The sequence below is a fragment of the Sceloporus undulatus genome, chromosome 1 (genome assembly GCF_019175285.1).
Source record: "Sceloporus undulatus isolate JIND9_A2432 ecotype Alabama chromosome 1, SceUnd_v1.1, whole genome shotgun sequence".
In the NCBI taxonomy this organism is placed as follows: domain Eukaryota; kingdom Metazoa; phylum Chordata; class Lepidosauria; order Squamata; family Phrynosomatidae; genus Sceloporus; species Sceloporus undulatus.
This window is the reverse complement of record NC_056522.1, coordinates 171684623-171702796: the sequence shown is the minus strand read 5'-3', so window position 1 is coordinate 171702796 and position 18174 is coordinate 171684623. Positions and strand designations below refer to the sequence as shown.

The 18174-nt window shown below is 40.1% G+C and overlaps 1 protein-coding gene across 1 annotated transcript in view; it reads left to right on the top strand.

The window, feature by feature from the left end:
• The first annotated feature begins 15726 nt into the window (after positions 1 to 15726).
• OPN5 (opsin 5) overlaps positions 15727 to 18174 on the top strand; it is a 48770-nt gene continuing 46322 nt past the window's right edge. The window contains exon 1 of the mRNA XM_042445391.1: positions 15727 to 15947. The gene's annotated coding sequence lies outside the window, so the exon portion shown is untranslated. The remainder of the gene's footprint in view (positions 15948 to 18174) is intronic.

Sequence of the window (18174 nt, the reverse complement as noted above, 5' to 3'; positions counted from 1 at the left end):
ATTTATTAGTGCTCACTTAAAAGTTTGAGTTATTCTGTGACCTTGATCAGGCACTTTTTGTACACACAAGGTCAACACTCTCCTTGTATTCACACATTGCTGTTTTCTTCCAGACATCCACTGAAGGTGCAAATGTAATGCAAACTGTCATTTCAGTAAGATGCTGTTTTTCCTCTCATGACAGTATGCACTGGCCCTGGGGGTTTGTAAAATGACTTTAGAAATTTTTGTGTGAAACACTTTCTATTTTGTTGTAACAGGCAAAATGTAATGCTAAACTTTTTTTAAAAACTGATATTATCTCTTAAGAACCTCGAATATGGAATGAACAAAAAATCTAATTCCATTACTTATCCTGTAAAAAAAAAACTGCAGGTAAATTGCAATGAAACTATTATTCTTTTGTACACCTTTCCTTTTAAGAATGAAATATTTTAGATGCCCCTCCCCCCTTTTATCATGGTGTATCTTGGTGTATCTCACTTCTGTTGAGTGTGGAAAAAGCAAAATATGAGCACTAAGGAATTACGATTTGCTATTATCTAAAATACACTTATTTTGTTTCAAATTCTGGCACTCTTTATTGTATTAAGAAATACTGGGATCATTTTGTTTTAAGAAACAAATTACATAGTGTTGAGAGTTTTAGCACATAAAAAGTAGGTCCTCATATTGGTCAGGGCCTTGCATTTTGCCCAGCCATTAATACATCAGGTGTCAGTATTACCAGAACATATATGGGTTGTAAATATATGGGTATAAACACCAAGCATCAATTAATTTCAAAGTGTGGGCTACTACTGCATATAGGAGACATCATACTGGTTCCATGCATGCATGCTCTCGGCTTGTGCTTGTTGGAAGTTGCAGGGTGCAACCCCAGCTTGCTATGGAATCATTACAGAGGCAGAGACCTCTTTGTGTTAGCTACAATTTTCTTACTTAGGCCCTGTACAAATCGGCACTTTGTGCTGGCCTGGGGCAGACTCAGGGCATCGCGTCCAGATGACGCATGCCGTTGATGATGCCACCAGGGTGCCATTATGCCACATGTCTCTCCAGATGGTGCACAGTGTCATGACACCTCTACAGCACTGCATCCAGATAATGCAGCACTGAAGGGGCACCATATCCTGCCCCCCCCCCGTGGCTATGGTGCCCTTTGGAGGGCACAAAAAGGAGCTCCAGAGGCCAGAGCAGGGCCATGGCATGAGGTTGCCATTTCTTCAGAGGGGGGTTGCCATTGCCATCCTCTGAGGCTACGAGGGTGTGACGTGCCCAAGCTGGATTGTATGGTTCAGTGACGACACAAACCCTGGTCTCCAGAGTCCAACACTCAGTCTTTAAATTCTGCACTGTTACCCAGGGCTGCTCCCAATAAATCCAATTTAAAACAATAAATAATATTAATTTTAAAATATTAAAAATACACCCTGGAACCCTACACCATTATTTACTTAAGGCAACTTAAAATCCAGTCAGTTAAAATTATTTTAAATTGTACAACCATAAGACATGTGAAATCTGGATAAAATTATTTATACCTAGAAGCTTCAATAAAAAGCCAAGCTTTAACTTGGTGCTTTAATGATCCCAAGTTGGTGACAACTGGATGTCCAAGCTGAGAGAATGCCACAAGATTGGAGTGTCTTGGATGATCCAGACCTGGCAATCCCAAAATTAAAAGCTTCAAAAATTTTGTTTTCATATATTCATAGGCAAAATCAAAGTCTTAAGACAATGACTGGATCTGAAATCTGTAGTGAACCTCTGATACCTGCTAGAAGCTGGTAAAGAATTAGACTGCCCAATTCTTGTAATTTCTCCTTTGATTATTGAAGTATAACCACTCATGTTTCTAAAATCTACTAATTGTGATAGCTCAGTTTCTTGCTTTTTCCTGCTGTAAGCAGACAAGACAAATTACATTTTGCTCTGCACAAATGTGAAGTCAATATTTGACCCAAAGTTTTAGCTGCACAGATCCAGCTACTAACAACCCATAATCATCGTTTTGTACTGCCGAGGAAAAAAATATCATAGTTTTAAATTACAAATTACCTTGTGAATGTTCTTTGTACTTTGAAAATCTAACATGCACATATTCACTGTATTTTCCAAGTATGTTTCTGTGTCTTCTTTTAACTTCATTCTTGAGACAGTTCCACTATCAAGATTATATACTATTATCACATATCAAGTTCTTGGCTTTAAGGGGAAAAAAACTGTGAAAGAATCCCAGAACTTGATGACCCTTCATTCAAAAGTGATGGGCAGCTTATTCCCTAAGTGGTTCCTCTTTTTCACGCTATTCAAGTAAATAGATTGTAAAACCTCTAATGCACCCAGCATTTCTGTGGAGATTTAAAGCATCTTGATCCAAATGCTAAAATGTGTAGCATGCACTGTGGAGCTCTACAGCTGAATGAGACAGAAGGCAATAGGTGTAACAACAACTCTCCATCACCACTACAAAGTAAGAGCTGAGAGAAACTTACAAAAAAGAGTTTAATATATGATATATGATGTGTGGGTATGGTGTGTGCATGCAAAGACTGAGGGTTCAGTGGAGGGGCAGTTAATTCTTTGCTCTTAAACCATAGCCCTGCTAGTTTTCCCTTAAGCTCCCTTTTGGCAGAGGAGGACATTCTCACTGGTGCCAAGGTTGGCTTCCTTCCATGCTAGATAGATTGGAAAGTAGATTTGCAAGAGGGAAAACTAGAGAGGGCTCTTATACTTTTAATGGTTGTATAGAAGAAGGAATATTAGCAGGAGCTAACTGTTATGAGACCAGATAACAAACAGTGCCTGATGAAATTCCCTCTTTTACACAGCCATTAAATTTATAGGTGCCCTTTCCTGTTTTCACTCTGGCAACCCTATTGGAAATCCTTTAGGGAGGGATGGGGAATTTTGAATTTGCTAGGCAACCCCATCTGGCCCAACATAATCTGAAGCAAGCCACTCAGCTGTATTGGCCATTCAATAAAGTACAACAAAACCCAAAATCTACAAAACAGCAATACATTTATTGGCCAACCAAAATGCACAAAATACATCATTCAAGCTTTCTTTAATCAGTTGGCGTCTTCATCAAGCAAAAGATGTTTAAAAAATCATACAATAGAAGAAAGGTGACACTGGTATAGTCACAGGCCTTTTGCATCAGATATTGTTTCTGTTGTACAGCATGCCTGCACCAATCGTGGACTTGTCATCTATGGATCTGAGTTTCCTCAGATGGCAAGTCCCAGTTTTTTATAGGGTCATGCATGCACATAGCTGTGCAAGTGGGTGCAGGCATGCACATACACCCATTGAAAAGAATGGGACTTCAGGTCCTGCATTTTTTCCTATCCGTGAGGGTGGGGGGTCTGGAAAGTGGAAAAGCAGGCTTACTGCTGAAAGAAAACAAAAATAATAACCACAGAAGATCTACACAAATTCAACCTTGCCAATGAAGAATTAGAAATAGTAAAAGAGTTCCCATACCTAGGATCAAACATTGATTGGAGCAGGGACTGCAACCAAGAAATCATAAGAAGATTAGGAATGAGAAGAGCAGCTATGAAAGAACTAGAAAAGATACTAAAATGTAAAGATATACAAGTGAATACAAAAGTTAGAATTGTACAAGCCATTCTATTCCCTATTAATGTATGGATGCAAGAGCTGGATAGTTAAGAAAGCAGATAGGAAGAAAATCAATTCATTTGAAATGTGGTGCTGGGGAAGATTGCTGAAGACCCTTCTAAGTTCAGCATTTTCCTATTATCTAGTTTCAGCCAATCTTGTAGCCAAAGGCTACAAGCCATATGGTACAATTGAAGGTCAGGAAGGGCACGTTCTCCCCTTTGCCTAAGAGGGACGCTGCCACGGACACAGTGAGAACAATGTTTTGTTGGAGGTAAAGGCCACAACTTTATTAGCATAACAAAACGGCAGAGCAAAACACGAAATATAGGGTTGGCTCCAATGCATGAGGTCTGGATCTGCCATCCATCAGCCCAGATGAACCAAAGTGCTTGGTCACAGCCAAGCTTCGGGATGGCAAGGGATTATCAGTTCATCGATCGCTCAGGCAATTGAACGCATATCCGCAAATGCGCACCATCGCATAACTATCCCTTGTTAACGGGGGACACTGTGCTGGTGATGCCCCCGCAATGGCAACACCACATTGCTCGCAGCACCCCCATGTCCATATGGACTCCCGATCCAGTGCTACGCAGCCCTGGAAACCACACCCACCAGATCCAAGACCTATGCAACCACCACACAAAGTTGTAGGAGGGTGGGTGGGTGAGCAGATGAACAATGGTGCCGGTTCTGGCGCCTCGTGGGCCTTTTGTAGGCCCACCAGCCAAAAGGAGGCTGGAGAGGGGCAGCAGGGCCCGCTTCCCGGCCTCCCCACCAATCCCGGGCGGCGCCCACTGATGACGCTGCCCAATCGGCGGGCACTTCCACCCGCAGGGCCCGCTAGGACCTGTAGTCCCAGCGGTGAAGCGAAAGTCCCACCTCTCGCCCCCTCCTAGAGCCAATCACAACTCGAGCAGCCCTGCACTGGGGCTTCTGGGGTCACTCAAGCCAGGCGGCCCCATTTTCTTTATATCTTTAAAAATTTCCAATTTGATCCTTGTTTTTTTCCCCTTTCCACAATTATTTCCTCAGTACAGTCAGCCCTTTGTATCCATGGGAATTCTGTTTCAGACCCCCCCACAGAAAGCAAATTCTGCAAGACCTCAAGTCCCATTCTTCTCAATGGCGATGCAACATGTGAGTGACTGTGTTGGTGCAATGTGTGCATACACTGTCATTGAGATGCTCCAATCTGCAGAAGGAAAGCAAGGAAGAGCCAGCTGTGCTTTGTTCCATTCTAAAAAAGTTGTTCCTTTAGTAGCAAGTTCAGAAGCAAAAAATAATAATTTAGATAAGATATTCTCCCTAGTAAAGATAAATGTAGCTTGGACCACCATTGAAAATCCCTTTGGGATTCTTTCCAAGTTAGGCCTTAATTGTTGTCATACAAGTCTACATTTTGTTAGCCAGATTCCCAAGTATTTAACCTTCTTTGAAGTAGTACATTTTGGGACTGAATTTAGTTTGTGTTCTTCTAATTTAGTCATATTCTTAGTGAGAATCACTGTTTTTCTTTATTCATTTTAAATCGCAAATAGCTTCCAAAGATTTTTGTTTCATTTAAAAGTTGTTTCATACTTTCTAAGAGATCTTCTAATATTATGACAAGATTGTCTGTGAAAGCCTTTAGTTTGTGTTCATGACTATTGACTCTAATTCCTTTAATCACCTTGTCTGATCTAAGCATTTGCATTAAGTATTTCCAGGGTAATGATGAATAAAAGCAGAGAAAGTGGGCAGCCTTGTCTGGTCACCTTATTTATCTTAAATTCAGCTGTTACCTTTCCATTTACTATCAGCTGGGTGGATTGTTGTCATTAGATCTGGTTTGTTTCTGCAATAAATTTCCATCCCAACCTTATCCTATGCATCACTTCAAATATAAAATCCCGCTTTACACTGTCAAAGGTTTTTTCTGCATCTACAAACATCATTGCCATCTTTCTTACATTGTTTGTTTGGTAATATTTTGTTATATTCAAAAGGGTTCTTATGTTGGTTCTCATGTATCTCACAGCAAGGTAATAATTTTGGTCTTTAAAAAAACTAACTGCAAACTATAGAACCATATTGCTCCTCAATACTGATTACAAAAGTTATACATCTATTCTAGCAAATAGATTAAAAACATACTATTGTTTTAAATTTAAAATTAATTTTTCAATTTCAATTTTAAATTGTGTATTACCAGATATGGATCAATGGTTGAAAACCAGCACAATAAAAAGCTGATGTAGATATTGTCAGATCATCAGGAATTTCTTGGGAGGGTTCTAACACTGTAGTAGTGCAAAACAATGAGAAGGTACAGTCTTCTGTTCTGCTAATAGTCAAAAGGAGAAAATACTATCTATTACGTATTTTTGTACAAAGAAGATGAGGACTGTTCTACGTCCCACGAACTGAGTGATTTTCAAATCACTCTGTGAAGGGATGAGTCTTCATTCTACTGTGCTCCTTAAAGTGCTTACCTGGCTGTTCAAACTTACTGCTTTATCACACTAGTGGGCAAATGGGATTTAAACGAGAGTTAAACTAGAGAAAAGCAGGAAATGTCATGTGATAAACTTCAGGCATTTCCTGGTTTTCTCTAGTTTAACTCTTGTTTAAATCCTGTTTGCCTAGTGTGATAAAGCAGACAGACATGAGGCCCAAGCATTTGACTGGCTTCAGCTCTTGCATACTTATCAGATATATATCTTACCATCCAAGTGGGGCCCAGAATCAAATCCCCACAGATGGGAAGGATCCATGTAGGAGCTTATCGTTTGGCGTTTTAAATCAGCTCGGCTGAGACGTGGAATGGAGACAGGGATTATCACACACTAAATCGCTTCTGAATTGTCAGTCGCCATCAGCCTGGATCCCAGATGGGTCCAAGCCATGCTCTGCCAGCACTTTTTAGATGTCGGAAAGCTTTCTGACTTCTAAAAACTGCTGGCGGAGTGCAGATTGGACCTGGGCTGATGACAGCCAGTAATTCGGCAGCGATTTAATATGCAGTTATCCCCGCCTCCATCCCACATCCTGGCTGCAGTCCAGGAGGCTGGAGCCAATTTAAAACGCCAAGCGATAAGCTCTGTAGTTTATTTTCAGCAGCATTTCACATATAATGGCTGAGACCAGAGGCTATGGTGCATAACTTTATGATGATGTAGCTACATCTCTAATACAATTACGCAGCCTTTTGAGTGAATTGCAATGATGTGAAACAGGGAGCCACATACAGTGTTCTGTTGTGCAACATGAGACCTACTGCAATGGCCATGCTGCTGATCCTGCTTGTACAATAGTGTTGCCCCCTCAGTGTTTTCCCTTTTGAGAACACCAACATTGCACAATCGTAAATCAACTGTAAATCAAATTACTGTGCTGTAACTTCCCCACAAGATGCCAGCCAGCAGGATTTTTATAGCAGCCATATAAAAATCTGTTCTAGAACCCATTTGTTTGTCTTCTTGGCCATCCCTGGTATTCCCAGTAGGGAGTGAGTGTAACCTCCTTCCATCCCTACTGCAGCTGCTCTGATAGCTTTTTGGCTGACGAGTGGGGTACAAATAAATAAATAAATAAATAAATATTGTTGTTGTTATTATTACTACAAACTGAAAATAAATTTGTTCTCCAGTCTGGAGAGCAACAGCAAAACAAGCTTCTATTAGATTAGAATCAATGGGAATTTTCTTTAGATTACTATTTGCTGAGGATGAAGGACAGGGTTAATTTCCTCTCCATGCACTGTAGTCCCAATCCAAATAATCCCAGACATGAATTGGTTTCTGTGTGAGTATATTGCTGTAAGTGACCCAATTAACATCACATCTAGATGGGCATGTGTAGATCATGTGTCTTGAGGGTCAAAGTGTTTCTTGAAAGCTCATGTAAGAAATTTAAGCTCCCCAAATAACTACCCTATGTACATCCTCACACTTGTTTTAACACAAGAGGCAGCTGATATCTAACCTCAGGCAGTTTGGCTTAATTCTTTTTGTCAGATAATAGAAGGCTCAGACCATTTAAACAAAGACAGCTTTGATATAACAATGTGATAATGTAGGAATACAACGTTATGTATCAAATATGTTTCTAAAGACATGAGACCATTTGTTCATTTTTTGTAGGATATAATTTAAATTGGATTAAGGCAGAAATTCCTCAAGACAAGCGCAGGCTGCCTTGAGGGTATACGTAAAAATAATGAAAATTGTCTTTGTGTCTCTGCTCTTGCAGAGAATACACACAGTCTTGTTTTTTGGATGGTGGTAAGAAAGAAATGCATACTTTGCTTTCATTAATAACAGTCTAATATAAGAGACTGAAAATTCTCTTTAATAATCATTGCACTGCTTCATTGAAGGCCTACGTCCATCCTATAAAATTACACTGGTTATAATGTCAGTGTGATTATGAATATCAGAGTGATTATGAAGACAAATTCCATAGGTCTGGGGAAAGATACCACACAGATAATTTCACAGTAATCTGTTCAGAAATCAGTTATCTGTTTAGAAATCAAAAATCATTTTGGTATTTTAATATTTGTGTGTTGTGTTTTCTTCAAATGTGAAAGGGGGAAGGGAATAAGAGAGATCAATGTGGGGTGATCTAACCTCAGTACAAGGGTCAGTTATTAGACACAGTTGAGTAAAACTGAAGAGGTGGTGGTGTTTATTATTGCGCTTTAATTCCAGCTCCTGCACCTCCAGGAGATAGTTCATTCATGAGGTATAGAAGAATGGTGATACCGTTTCTGGGCTGACATAACTTCAGATTGCTTTCTAATACTTCCCTACAAATAAAAAAAAACCCCTATTGCATGCAGAAATCTAGCAGAATAAGTTGTGCTTCCATATTTCACTGGATCAGTGTCCCCTAACTGAAGTATAGACAATTGCTACTCCCAATCAATTGGATTAGTGTTAAATTTACCAACTCTCATTTATTTCAATAGGTCTGCTCTAGTTGGGACAATAATTTTATTCACCTCTTAATTCTTTATCAGTGTTCTTTAATACAAACAAATGTTCCACATTAGCTTGATGAGCGAGAAAACAGCAGGCACATTGGCAGGAGTGGTGACTGGGGAAGGAGAGAAGAAAGTTTCAGGCAAAACTTAACTGACAGCTTGATAGACACAATGCTTTAAAATAGCTTTTTCAGTAGTTTTCAGATGTTTTGGAATATAAATCCCATTTTCCCCATCACACAACTGAATTGCAGGTTTTGTAGTCCAAACCATATGGAAACTGGTAGGTTGAAGAAGAAAATTGAAAAGGGCACAAAGAGGCCCAGCTTTCTAGTCTATTCAGGCCATTTTGAATTTTGATCCTGTCCTCTGGGGTATTAGCTACTCCTCCTAGTTTGGTGTCATCTGCAAATTTGATAAGTATGCTCCCAATTCTGTCATCCAAGTCATTGATAAAGATGTTGAACAGCACTGGGCCCAGGACAGAGCCCTGTGGGACCCCACTGGTCACTTCTCTCCAGGATGAAAAGGAGCCATTGTTGAGCACCCTTTGGGTTCGGTCGGTCAACCAATTACAAATCCATGTAACAGTTACCTTGCCTAGTTAACATTTTACAAGCTTGTTTGCAAGAATGTCAAGGGGAACCTTGTTGAAGACTTACTGAAATCAAGATATGCTATATCCACAGTATTCCCTCTATCTACCATGAGGACAGAATAGTGGAAAATTCAGCACAGAATAAGTAAAGGGATAGTACAGGAATACCTTTTTAATTTAAAAGAATATAAGTCTCCAGGACCAGATCAACTACATCCAAGGGTATTAAAAGAATTGGCAAATGTAATATCGGAGCCATTGGCAATAAACTCCCGGAGAACAGACGTCCCAGAAGTCTGGAGGAGGTCAAACATTGTCCACATCTTCAAAAAGGGGAAAAAAGGATCCCAACAATTATCATCAAGTTAGTCTGACACCTATACCAGGGAAGATTCTAGAACAGATAATTAAATAGAGAGTCTGTGAACATCTAGAAAGCAATGCCACAATCACAAAAAGTCAACATGGTTTTGAGAGAAACAAGTCATGCCAGACAAATCTGATCTCTTTTTTTGCTAAAAGTACTGGAAAAATGAAATGCACAGATACAGTATAAGATGGGGGACCCCTGGCTGAATGAAACTACATGTGAAAGGGATCTAGGCATCCAAATAGACCACAAGTTGAACATGAGTCAATAGTGTGATGCGGCACTAAAAAGGCCAATGCAATTTTAGGCTGCATCAGTGTCTAGATCAAGGGAAGTAATAGTGCCATTGTATTTTGCTTTGGTCAGGCCCCACCTGGAATACTGTGTCCAGTTTTGGGCACCACAATTCAGAAAGGATGAAGTTTATCGCACTGGCACTGAAATGGGCCCAGTGTGTTCTAAAATGTGCCTTTGCTGCACTCTGATGTTGAGAAACTGGAGTGTGTCCAAAGGAGGGCGACTAAAATGGTGAAGGGTCTGGAAACCATGCCCTATGAGGAACAACTTAGGGAGCTGGGGATGTTTAGCCTGAAAAAGAGACTGTTAAGAGGTGATATGATAGCCCTGTTTAAATATTTGAATGGATGACATATTGGGGACGGAGCAAGCTTGTTTTCTGCTGCTCCAGAGACTAGGACCCGGAGCAGTGGATGCAAGCTACAGGAAAAGATATTGCACCTCAACATTAAGAGGAACTTCCTGACTGTAAGGGCAGTAACCAGGTCATCCCTGTTGGTTAGGATCAGATCGAAAATAGATGACCCCCTTGTTGCCTCTTCCACCTTTTGGACAATGAAGCTATTTCCAAGGCAAGTGAGGAATTTGCTAGACCTTGAGGATTTGGCTGAGTTTGACTTTCAATAAAATATTAGGATAGTTGAAGTCACCCATCACTACTACATCTCTCCTTTCTGAGTGTGTGGTCATCTGTTCTAGAAAGGTACCATCCAATTCCACAGTTTGACTTGGGAGTCTGTAGTAGACTCCCACAACAATGTCTCTGTTGTTTCCCTCCCTTCTGATTTTTATCCAGATGCTCTCCACCTGTCTTCAAGGTCTCCTCACTGATGAAAATATCCCTGTTCCTAGTTCTGCCCCAAATCTGCCTCATCCTCACCTTAAAACAGATTAAAAACATTTATCTTTTACTCTGTTTCCCCCCCCAGGAAAACCTGGAGCGCTCTGGTGCAATCCTGAGTGGTTGTCTACACATGTTGTCCATTGTGCCACCTAGCATGGCTGCTGGCATAAGTTGCTCCCTCTGACATTAAAATGAAGTGCCAAGCCATGTGATTGATGCTGGGCACCTTGTTAGTGGCCTCAGAGTGAACAACTCACACCAGAGATTGTGGCACCTGATGGCACAGCAAGATGTGTGCATAGGGCACTGCCTGGCACCACTCCAAGGTGTGGAGATATTGGGGGGAATTCGGGGCAGTTTCTGGGCCAGAATATTTTGAGAGCATCCCAGAGTATTTTGGCTGGTATTGACACACCCCAAGTCAACCTGACATAGGTTTTATGCCTTTTCAGGGAGTTGCTTGCTTAGCTGGCATTGTGTATTGCCAGCTAACACTTTTACTAGTCCTGCTTTCCTATCTATTTGTAATACCTATGAATTTTTATTCTGTTTTGTGACTACCTGTATGTGTTTATGTTTGTGTCAGGGTGTTTGTCCTGTCCCCAGTAAATTTGTCTGAACTACTTTTTATCCATTTGCTAGCTTCCTGAACCAACATGCCTTGGGATTAACTGTAGGGCTTCTTTGAAGTGTTTGTAGAATTTCAGATTTTAATTCAAGAGTTGGTTATTAAACAATTTGTGACATCTCTTGCATGCCACTGCCATTTTGCTATCTATCCCTCTAGCTTAATTGTGTATTACCAAGCTTCACTTCTCATGCACAAACATACATTGGCTGGAAAAAGGTGAACTAGATTTTTCCCCACCAGTGACTTTATAGGAAATGTGGAACAGCTTTTAGTTCAGTGATGCTCAGGAGCATTCTGACCTAACTAGATGCGTCTTGCTCCATGCCCTGAATACATGCTGTGCCTTTCTAATTGCTTCATGGATTATGTGGTAAATTATTCTTTCATTGAGGAGTTAAAAGAATTCTAGATCCTCTTACTCCAGCTCCTAAAATCTCTTTCTTTGACCATGGCCACTCCTGAAAGTTGCCTCTGGTGAACGGGCTCTGATTAGGGATGTGACTTTTGACTGCACTGTTCCAATGCCTGTTCAGCCATTATTATTATTATTATTATTATTATTATTATTATTATTATTAACCTTTATTTATGGAGCGCTGTAAATTTACACAGCGCTGTATATACAATCTTTTTAATTGGACGGTTCCTTGCCCTTGGGCTTACAATCTAAAAAGACATGACACAAAAGGAGAAGGGAGTGGTGGAGGGAAAGGGGATGAGGTCCAGCAGTTACTCTCTACCTCTGAGGCCTGGACCAAGGCAGATGGACTGGAGGGAGGGCTTGGCTTCATAATGGATGGTTAATCTTCTTCCAGGGAAAATACATACTCTCAAGTAGGATATACAGTACATAGCAATACAGGAAATAGTTCGATAAACAGGCACTAAAAGAACATCAAATAGTAAGTGACAATTATGCAAGGCCTGGGAACGCTTCTCTGAACAGGACAGTCTTCCGTTTTGAAGCTGGTTAAAGAAGTGATGGCTCTTGTTCGCGGGGGAAGAAGGTTCCAGGAGTGAGGGGCAGCAAGTGAAAAGGGGCGAATCTGAGATGGGGCAGAGGAAATCCTGGGCTGAGACAGCAGACCTTGACTACCAGAGCGGAGGGCCCTAGTGGGAAGGTGAGGAGAAATAAGGTCTGATAAGTAGGGAGGGGCCAGTCCATGGAGGGCTTTAAATGTCGACAGCAGGAGCTTATACTGAATGCGGAAAGGGAGGGGGAGCCAGTGAATGGATGCCAACACAGGAGAGATATGGTCAGAGCGGTAGGTGGATGTGATAATGCGTGCAGCTGAGTGCTGGACAGATATTAAAGGACGGAGGTGAGAAAGAGGAAGCCCAGCCAGGAGGACGTTACAGTAATCAAGTCGTGAGACCACTAGGGCATGGACCACAATACTCCCTGGAGCCTGGGCAAGTCACACTCTCTCAGCCTCAAAGGATGGCAATGTCAAACCCCTCTGATAACGCATGTGAATGAAAGCCTGGGATAGATTTGCCTTAGGCGCACCATAAGTTGGAAATGATTTAAAGGCACACAACAAAAAACAAAATTTTCATGGGCCCTGTGGATTACCACAGCTATGGGACAAGCAAATTCTAAACATGGGCACATTCATGGTCCCTAATTCCACCTGAACTTCCATTTCATCTAAACACAAGAGGGGCACCTCAGTCTCTCCTACTGTGCACTGTTATTCCTCCCATTAAATCTCAGTGCTGATCTACTCTCACAGCTTCAGAAATGGAGGATTATTTACTTTCCAGATTTTTGTGTGTACAGGTGGTGTGGCACAGTATTTATGAAATAATCCATGAAACAAATAGAAAGGCACAGTATGGATTCAGGGCATGGAGTAAGATGCACTGCTTTCATTAGCATTGCTGAATATGTCACTGAATGTCCCAGATGAGCAGGAAAACAGAAATAGAACAGATAGTAGAACGGACCCTTCAAATCAAAGAGTATGATCCTTACTGCATATTCAGATGTGAGATCCTAGCTGGTTTACTTGAGACCATTAGACACAATAAGGCTTCCTTCCCACAAAACAGACAAATTGAACAAGACTAGTAAAGATGGTGGATAGGATGACACTGCAAATCTGCCATTTGTAGATGCTAACACTATCAAGGCCTATGTTTAATTAAAGCTCTTCTGCACCAGTGGTGATGCACTTTGTAATAGGGAGCAAATTGGCTACTGGGATTATTCTGCAGTGTTTACATGGAGTAGATGCCAAGATACAAGGGGGATCCATCAGCATGCCTGTGTTTAGAATTAGCATGAGGTTTGATGTGTGATCTGAATGTATTTGCATAGGGGTATACCGCACACCTCTTTGTGGAAGCTAGGCAATAAAAACGGATCTCTTCTGGCAGGCCTTCCCAAACTGAACTCCTCAGAATTTTCACTCTCCATTTGTTTAGCTGTACCCACTGGACCTTGATCTCAATTTATTTTGTTAACCATTTTATTGGGAATTGTTTTTAATGGTATTTTAGGGTGGGAGGGAGATTGGGGAACTAGGATCTAATATGTCCTGTTATGCTTTTATCTATTGATAGTCATGTTTGATTTTATTGTTTTTGTTTGTTGTTACCTGCCTAAATCCAATACAGGAAGAGGCGGCATACAAATAATTATTAGTATTAGTATTATTTAAATAAAGGAGTAGGAGACTGGCAGGGTCCTAGGTTTCACTAAGTTCTATAATATTTTACAGCACTCAAGAATGCTAAATCTACCATCATTTTAAAAAGATTCTTGTTGGAACCTATTGGTTAAAGTATGCCTCTTTCTAACCACTGATAAATTATAAACCTACTTACCTGCCTCAGTTAAGGAGGAACTTCATTTGTTCATAGCATCATTTGTTCATTTTCTCTAGGTTGCTTTAGAGGACTCTTAGTGATCATTGCTTTCCATGGGACTTGGGATGACAATGACAACCCTGCAAAACAATTGGGGTGATGGTGGTGGTAGGCATGATAAAAGTCTATAAAACACTGCATGGTGAGAAGAAAATGCAAGTAAAAACATTTTTATGCTGTTTGGCTTTCAAAAGGTAACTGGGGTGAGGTTTTAATGCTGGTTGTTGTTGTTGTTGTTGTTGTTGTTGTGTGCTTTCAAGTTGCTTCTGACTTACGGCAATTCAGTCCTGGAATCTCCTTCCCCCACAAACACAGCTCATCATTTCTTTAACCAGTTTCAAAACTGAGTTGAAGACCATCTTGTTCAGAAAAGCATTCCCAGGCATTGCGTGAGTATTATCTGTTATTTGACGTTTTTAATTTGTTGCATGCTTTACTTTATTGTAGCCTTTCCTGTATTGTTATGTATTATTTATATGTATTATGCTATTACTTCTTAGATTGTATGCCATGGGAAGGTTTATTTTATCTATTTTATTGTTTGTATGTACAGTGCTGTATAAATCTACAGTGCTATATAAATAAAGCATAATAATAATAATAATAATAACAACAACAACCAATCATGGGATTTTCTTAGCATGTTTCTTAGAGAGAGTTTGCCATTGCCACCCTCTGAGGCTCAGAGGGTGTGCCTTGCCCAAGGTCACCCAGTGGGTTTCCATGGCCAAGCTGGGATTCAAACCTTAGTCCCAATGCCCAAAGCACTGCACCACACTGGCAGTGCTGTTTTTAAGGTTTGTATGTAACCTCTTAATAAATTTTCATGTTACATGTTTTAGCTTTAGAAATTGCTTAATCACTTTTTAAATAAGTCACACACACACTCTTTTATTAATGACTCTGTCTGGTGTTTAATTCTGATTCGTTTAAGTCTCATTATTGGGAGAAAGGCAGGATTTAGATCAACAAAATAAATAAATAAAGCAAGTGTGCTTTACTTTGTTGATCTTGCATCTTGTGTGCTCCGGTAAATGCCTACAAGCTAGCAGAAAAAGCAAGGACCAGTTTTCAGAGCTAGAAATTGTCTTACTATATTATATAACGTATGCATTGTAAATCGCTTAGGGAGTGCTTAGGTGCACAGATAAGTGGTATAGATATGTACTCGCTATTGCTATTGCTACTATATTTTTATATTAAAAAAATTGGTCCCCCCCACAGTTTTAAGGCAGGTCCTTATAAAAAGGTTTGGTGTTGGCAAAGCACAAGCTAGAAAAGAGTCCTTTTGTCCAGAGCACATGATTCCCAGCATCTATCCCCTCCCTCCTTCCACTGCCAGCAGCCTTGTGTTTCCTTGGAGGAGGGCTTGGTTTTCCAGAAGCCAAAGTGGGGAGCTCTCCAGAGGGTTGGCTCCTGATCCAGAAAAGGAAAGAGCTCCAGGCATTAAAAGAGCAGGCTCTCTGCAACAGCATAAGACAAGCAGGCAAGGAGGGAGAAGGGATGAAGCAGCCAGCAAGAGGGACTCAAGGCAGTGGGCAGTACTCTGAGCCTCGAGAAACCTTCCAACCAATCCCTCTCTCTTACATTTAGCTACCCTTTGCTACAAGTAGCTGCAAAGGACACCACCACCTTTAGGAGATGCAACAGCAGATGGATTGAGTCTGATCTGAACATCAAGAACAGAGCTTTGGAAGGAATGTACTGCACCAAACTCCAAGACCTGAGGTACTTCAGTTTCTTGTTCAAGTTTTGTCTTGAAGGCAAACCATGGGAATTTCTGGGAGTATGCATAGCGATTTCTTTATTTCCCCCCAGGAGTGTGATTGAAGTCACTTTATGGCTAACTTGGGTCATGTTTCAATCCACAGGTCTTAATTTAAGCAGGTGTGTTTATTTTGGCTTGAGAAGGTTCAAGGGTACTGGAGCACAATGAAGTTAATAATAGAATTAAATCCATATCCCATATATTGAATGAAGGTTTTTGAATGTAAACAGAGTACTGATTCTAATCTCTGTTGGTGGTGGGGAAGTGGGCCACAGGTTACATGTAACTGTATTTCTTAAAACAATTCAATAATGAGGTGTGTTTCTATAGATGATCTTTGCACAATCCCTCAGAAGGGCAACTCAAGAAGACAGCTGAAGTTTGATGGGTTCTTGATATGTTATGAATGCCCCTGTGAAGCTTGCATAATAGAATTAATGCTCCCAAATAGGTTTCATGTTAAAAAATTGTATTGGTTGTTTTCTATATAATTTTAGAGTATGGGCAGAGGCCCAGTCAAAACTGGGCGCTCAGTTGATTTCAGTAGGAAAAGCAACTTTAAATGAAGAGTTATATATGTATGCATATATTTACTTGCTTATTGATAAAAAAATGTAGTAATAGGGATCATTTGCTAGCAGTGGTTCTCAAACAGTAGGGCGGAACCCTTCCTCCTTTTCTTTCCCAACTTTTTATGTATAAAATTTACACATGCATTAAGTTAAATATTGAAATTACTTAAATTAAACCTTTTCTAATTTGAACCTTTTTTCTTATAGAATGTAAAAATATGAATATATGTGCAAGTGCAAAAGAAAATACACTAATATTTTTATTCATATACTACATCGGGCTGTATGTGCAACGTCCGCAAGTAGATATAAAGGGGAGGATCCCAAGGGTAAAAAGTTTGAGTACCACTAGGCTAGAGTCATGATTTGTGTTCCACAAATAGAAAATTTCTTTCTCCATTTTCAGGGATCCCTGCTGCATAGCAATGTAGTTCACCCCATTTAGTGTGTTGCCCATTCATCTGTGTAGGATTGCAGGGAGCTGGAGGCCTAGCCATAGAAAGGTGGAAAATTTCCTTATGGCAGCCCAGATTCATGGACTCAAATCTGACTCTGTCTGTATTTATTTAAAAGGCAGTCCCAGAAGTGTGTACTCAGTGGTAAGTTCGATTGGAGTATCTGGATCAATAAGACCTTTGTTGTTGTTAACTGTCCTCATGTTGAGTTTGACTTGTGGCAACTCTATGAATGAGAGAACTCCAAGTTGTTCTGTCATCTATTATCCTGCTCAGGTTGTGCAGATTCAGGGATATGGCTTCCTTGTTTCCATCTGTAATGTGTGTTTCCTCTTTTCCTACTGCCTTCTACCATACCAACCATTATTGTCTTTTCTAGTAAGCCATGTTGTCTCATAATATGGCAAAAAACAACAGCCTCAGTTTAGTCAGTTTCTAGGGAGAGTTCAAGTTTGATTTGCTCCAGGACACATTTATTTGTCTTTTGATCAATCCATGATATTAATAAAACTCTTCTCCAGCACCACTTTTCAAATGAGTCGATTTTTCTCTTTTCTCAGCCTTTTCACTGTCCAGCTTTAGCAACCATTCATAGAAATTGGAAAGGTGACATGGACAATCCTAACTTCAGTATTCAATGATATATCTTTACGCTTCAAGAACTTGTCTTGTTCATTCATAGCTGCCCTTCCAAGTCTTCTTCTGATTTCTTGACAGTAGGACTTACTCCCAGATCAATTAGAATAGGATTGGTATTTGAATTATGTCAATACTTATCTGACCTCCTGAAAATAAAATATCTTTTATTTAGATTCTTTAGTTGAAAAATATTTTTCTGATGAAGAGCTGAATGATTCAGATGTTTACATATGCTAACAGCAGAAGAAATTGTTGGAAATAGGAGAAAAGAAAGCCTTTCCAGACTTTTAGACTAATTATTGTAATGATCTTTCAGAAATGTACATATATTGATTATTTTAAAATGCTGAAGACTGCTGTTCTAAGGGTGTTCACATGTTGCATTGCATATCAGTTTACATTGTGTGTTCAACATTACATGTTCAAGTGATTATGAAAATCTCTCCTATCTGTGTTTGCTCCTGATTTGTACTAAGGGAAAAGAATATTCTTAAATCCAGAGTAAACATCAAATATAACAA